The sequence below is a fragment of the Hyposmocoma kahamanoa genome, unplaced genomic scaffold, assembly GCF_003589595.1.
Source record: "Hyposmocoma kahamanoa isolate Upper Pololo Valley unplaced genomic scaffold, ASM358959v1 67, whole genome shotgun sequence".
Taxonomy (NCBI): domain Eukaryota; kingdom Metazoa; phylum Arthropoda; class Insecta; order Lepidoptera; family Cosmopterigidae; genus Hyposmocoma; species Hyposmocoma kahamanoa.
The window spans coordinates 2,057,298-2,063,305 of NW_020653855.1; positions in this window are offsets into that span (position 1 = coordinate 2,057,298).

Below are 6,008 nucleotides of genomic sequence, written 5' to 3' on the forward strand. Positions count from 1 at the left end.
ATATTACAAAATTGAAGACTACGTGTTAGATAAAGACGTATGGAAAGACGACATGGCTCCAGAATCCACACAAATTTGATTCAAAGTGTATTCCATAGCGTTTAAGTTTATTTGAAAAGAGCAATCCCTAGAGTTTCTTGCTCGTTCTTCTCAGGGAGGTCAGCGTAGTGAACGAGCAGTAGCTTAAATGTGACGATTTCAAGTGTAAATTTATTTTACCTATGGAATAAATAATCTTTGACTTTGACTTTGACTTTGACAAAAATCCATTTTAAATAGCACATAATAGAGCACAAAAAACAGTTAAAATTAGTTAACGTGTTCGACTTAACGGATCTTACCCTAACGATGCATAGATGTTTTGTCACTTACCCGCATTTTAGTTAGCGGAAGACAGTTATGTCTCAGGGTGACGGGCGTAACGGCAGTGCCCCTCAGGTCTTTGCAATTTAAATCTCTGACCGGTACTGCAACTGTTATGTACATTACAGGGGGTGGTCACCCCCTAAACGGGGCCCAGAATTAACCTATACAAGTTGTTAGTATATCGTCAGTTTAACTTAGTCACTCTGAAGGAAGGTATACCCGGGGAACAATGATGAATTTAAAAAAAACTTTTTGGGGTGGTCAACTTCACACTGCCACCCCAAAACGGGTATAACGTAAGTATACTTAAGTACGCTCACACTCGTAGCAAGTACACCCCGATACATATTTTTTTAAAGCAAAATGGGGTGGCATTTTATTTTTTCAAACGGACCCGGAAACGGCTTGCGTAAGTCGATAGCAAATCGTTAGTATACGTCAGTATGCCTACATTCGACAATATTGTCCCAAGAGAACAATGATGTTTCCACAATCCAATAAATAAAATCCCAAAAAAATCAAATGATAATACAAAAAAATACAATCGAATCCTGAACTTCCTTTTTTGAAATATTTATACGCGCGCGATATTTCCTACTAACTACGATTTTCCAATGACTCTCGTACTATTGAAAGTAGAAAAATTCATTCTTTCATTCGGTACGACAAAGAATGAATGAAGGTAAGGACAAAAGAAGAATGCAATTCAAATAATTATTTTGAATTTCAAGTTTCAAGTCATGTCAATTAAATAGAACACGATGTTACGTTACACACTAGACGAAATATTATAAGTCAAGTCAAAGTCAAAGTCAAAGATTATTTATTCCATAGGTAAAATAAATTTACACTTGAAAACGTCACATTTAAGCTACTGCTCGTTCACTACGCTGACCTCCCTGAGAAGAACGAGCAAGAAACTCTAGGGATTGCTCTTTTCAAATAAACTTAAATGCCATGGAATACACTTTGAATCAAATTTGTGTGGATTTTAGAGCCATGTCGTCTTTCCATACATCTTTATCTAACACGTAGTCTTCAATTTTGTAATATGATTTTTCGATCAAAATATTTAATATTTTTTGACCACTTGTCACTTTAGTTTGTCACATTAGTGGACGGCAGCACAGGAGTCTTGTGAAATTGTAATTCTACAGACTTTAGAGGTCGGCTTTTTTATATAAACAATTTGTAATTATATACTTTTATGAATTTAAAGTAAATAAATAATGAACCATAATATACATGAAAGAAATAAAATAATGCCCGGCAATAAATAATAACTGGACGAAGTTAAACAAAAAGGATCTAATCCGCATCAAGTAACTTTCGAGATATGGCAATTTAAAGTTTAAGTGTTTTCAAAACTTATAATGTCATGTAACTCCAGAAATATTTATTTACGTTTGTTTGTTGAATTTTTTTCTGATCTAAGAGGTTAAACTTTAAGAACCGTTCCGGTACTTACATATAACTCATTTTTTGATAATTTTGTGGATTGAATCCTTTTTGCTTAACTACGTCCAATTACAATTTTTAATAATGGAATAATAGAATGGTATGGTGCGACGGGCTAGTGGTGGTGTGGTACCTAATTAAAATTGAACATATTTTTTTCTCTTATTTTTTTAAGTTGTTTACGAGTAGGACTTACTTAAGACTTAAATCCAACTCTATGCCGCTTATGATAAGAAAGGTTCAAAGTACAAAGTGTCAAGCTTGATGTGCTCTTGACTATACTTATTTGCAATTTATTTTGTTTCTAAAGCATTGTCAGGGATTTTTATTAATTATATATTTCCATAAGAATCGATTACAACCCACAGAGTATAATTAATTTATTAATTTATTAAAAGAAATATCAATTTTAAATAATAAAAAAGAAATGAAATAAAAAAGTGTTGCTGCGCTATTTTTTTTTTATAACATCAAGTGACAGGTCGAACAAGTCGTACGCCTGATGTTATGCTACACACCTGTCCATAACAGTTACAGTGCCACTCAAAACTTTAAATCACAAAGATCTGAGAGGCACTGTCACTGCGCCCAATACCCTGAGACATAATTTGACAAGTCCCATGTGCCTGTAATTTCACCAGCACCCTTACCCTTCGAGCCCGGAACGCAGCAATGCTCACATTACTGCGTGGCGGCAGAAATAGGTAAGGTGGCAGTACTTCCTTGGACGAACTCTTTCACAAGGAGCTCTACTGCTACTAAATTTGTTTATTTATTTTCCGTATTTTCCGTATATTATGTCAAAAATGATTTTTTTTTATAAAAGATTAAGTGTGCATTTGATTTCCACCTCATATGACGGAAAGTGACGATGAGATGGACGATGGAGCATACATATCTAAATAATGCCTAACTCTCGCTTTGAAAAGGTCCAAATTATACCGTTCAGGGAACAACTTCATAGCTGTTTCGCTATATAAATGTGGAAGCGTAACACTTCATATAATTTTTTGGAATTTCCCCTAACCCTAACCCTACACGTAGTTCCCTGATGATGTTAAGGGGAATGCGGAATTAAATCGTGCAATTGCATACGAAAGTGATGTAAGTGGATGGTTTTACACGTAAATGTGAAGAAGTCGCTTACGCGCCGGCCAGTCGTATGGATTTTATAGAAAAAACATCTTACAACTGACCCAGTTTATGATCGACGGTGTGACGTCACGGCAGGTGATTGCCCCCAGTTCGAAGAAAGTGAACCGGTTTCATAAAAAAACGTTTAAGTGCAACGCTGGGTCTCTATTAACCTATTATATATTCCGCAGCTGAGTATACATCTCTATATTTGTTTTTAAAATAACTAATAGTGAGATTCGTTCTAGGCCTTTTGGAGGGAAAAGTGTCGTTTTTATTTTGACTTTCAATTATTTTGTGAAATCTAGTTTAAAGTGGAATAGGATAGTGTTATTGTGCCTTAATCGAAGATTAAAACGCGAAATTATACGAATCTCGAACTAAAATACCCGTATCGGCCCGTCTTAAGGAATTTCGAGTCAATCCAAACACGCCGCTTCAAATTGCCTATCCTCTTTGTGGCGGCCATATTTACAGAAACATAATTAAACGAAGATATGGCTCAAAGGACGTGTATCCAAGCCAAAATTATTAATTAAAAAAAACTAACAGTGACGGGACAACGGAACGGAACATAAAAATAGGCTTTATCAAACAAAATAAAAAAACAGTAATAATAAAAATAAATTCAATTAAAATTAAAAATTAATGCGTTACTTTGCGGAAGTCCGTGCGGAATGGAAGTAAATTTATTTGCTATTCCGCGAACCAGTGAAGTTTAAATTGTGCAAAATAGCTGCGCTTGTGTTGAAAATTAACTGCATGAAAAATATTCAACACAAGCGCAGCTGATTTGCACGATTAAACCTTCACTGGTTCGCGGAGTAGCAAATTAATTTACTAGCATTTGTAATAAAAGGGAAGCAGAAAAAATAAAAAAGGAGCATGTCAAAAGAGCCCATGACTTAGCCTTCTGGCCTCTGAGGACTATGCTAATTACATAGCCTCGCTGTTATTCTTCCATGGCCCGTCATAATGAACACCACAATGCAAATAATATAATGTACCTTTATGTTACATATTATGCACACAAAAAAAAAAATCCAAATTAAAATAACTGTAGACATTTAGGCACTAAGTTGAAAGGGTTGTAACCCTAAAAACCGTGATCAGGATTACGGCAGTAATAGGAAACTTCCGGTTCACAAATTTATTTAACGTGAAGTAAATGGTAAAATAAAAAAAAACTGTAACAAATAAAAGGTAGATGTAGAAAACAGTACATTAATAAAAAAAACACTTAACTTAACCCAAATAATGTTAGATGTTAGATTTAGGCACTTATCCCTTATCGGGTTTTATTATGTTGAATTACAGATATTGTATAGACCGTTATTCGCTCATAATGGTCGATGCATGATTTAAATTGATTGTATTATGATTAAACTTGAATAGAATAAAAAATTTGATAATTTGATTTAGTACTTCTGTCCGCTATCGCGGTCAAGCAGAGAGTGACTGTGGTACGAAGCAAAAATGAGAAAGCGAAGGAAGATGGAACAATTCAAATTTAAACGAAGACTACAGAAAGAATTTAAAAAAGACGGTGTAAGGAGGTCACACCGTCACAAAGTGAATAAATTTTGACGTAAGTGACAATTAGACAAAGTAAGTATTGAATTTCAGTAATAAATAAGTAATTTAAAAACATTGACTTACAATTATATTGACTACGCGCTAAAAAGTGTCCGAACTTATAGGGCGTTAAAATCGTATACAGAGCGTCATTCACGCTTTAGTCTTCGTTTGTTCGACTGACGGCGAAGCAAGCAAAATTAGACAGTACTGCGATGACATTATAATTTAAATTCAACGTTTTAGCTTTTTCAAATTCCTTTACATGTCACTACGTTTAAATAGGTTGACTTGGGACATTTTTTTCGTGGTTTTTTGTATTAGACCCGTCGTCCATTTATTTGTAAGTCAATGTTTAAAAAGCGTAATACCAAACTTACACGTCAAATAATTGTAGACTATTAGGCATTAAGTAAATCAAATTGGACACAAACAACAATTAAACAAAAAAAATCTATTTGAGTAATAAATAAGTAAATAAACAAGTCGTGCGCCTGATGGTAAGCCAGCAGAGCTATAAAATCACAAAGATCTGAGCGGGATTGCCACTGCGCCCGACATCTAAGACATAACTTGACAAGTCCCACGTGCGTGCCTGTAATTTCACCAGCACCCGTACCCTTCAAAACCGGAACGCAGTAATGCTCACACTACTTCTTGGCGGCAGAAATCATTACCTATGCTGTAGTACAATTTTCGTCGCTACCCGCGACTGTTATTAATTTATTTTAAAAATAGTTACAAATTATATTCATATGATTCTAGTGTTAATCGACAGGTATTGAAATGCTTGTCATCTTTATGTATGTTTTGTTTCTTAATACAGTGAATATACAAAGTGATTAGAAGTTAAAGCGTAAAATACTATGAAAATTTGTCGGAAGTGTTCAGTGTACTCCGAAATTAACACATAACTGTAGTCTAAACAAAAGCTAATTAAGTGCTCTTATCGCCCATGTTATTCGTTTTACGGTAACTTAATAGGTTCTTGAGTTTCAAGTGTTTATATTATACGTGTCTTATCGCCGCCCGTAATGTAAACAATAAAAAAAGGTACCATCTGATTAAAAAAAGTGACAGGTATCAAATGTCATGCGCGCTGATGATCAAGTGTTTTCAGCGCTTGTTAGTTACAAAATATACGTACGTAAAGTGTCGTAAAGAAAGAATTTAGAAAATGCCTAAAAAATAATGCAACATACACTTTTGTTTTGTACGTATTAGGAACATTGCTCTAAAATTTACAATAGGCGTTTTATACGTCAATTTGACATTTCTATAGACATAATATCAAATTCGATCTCGTTGCGTACGCAATTTGGTTTTATGTTTTTGCTCAAATACTCGTTTGTTATTGGTTGAACAGACAAACCTGAACAAAACCATCCAATAAGAGGCTACACATTTTCGCGACCACGAAAATCAATATGATAGAAGTAAACGAAAACGAACGAAACTTTATTATTGTTTGTATT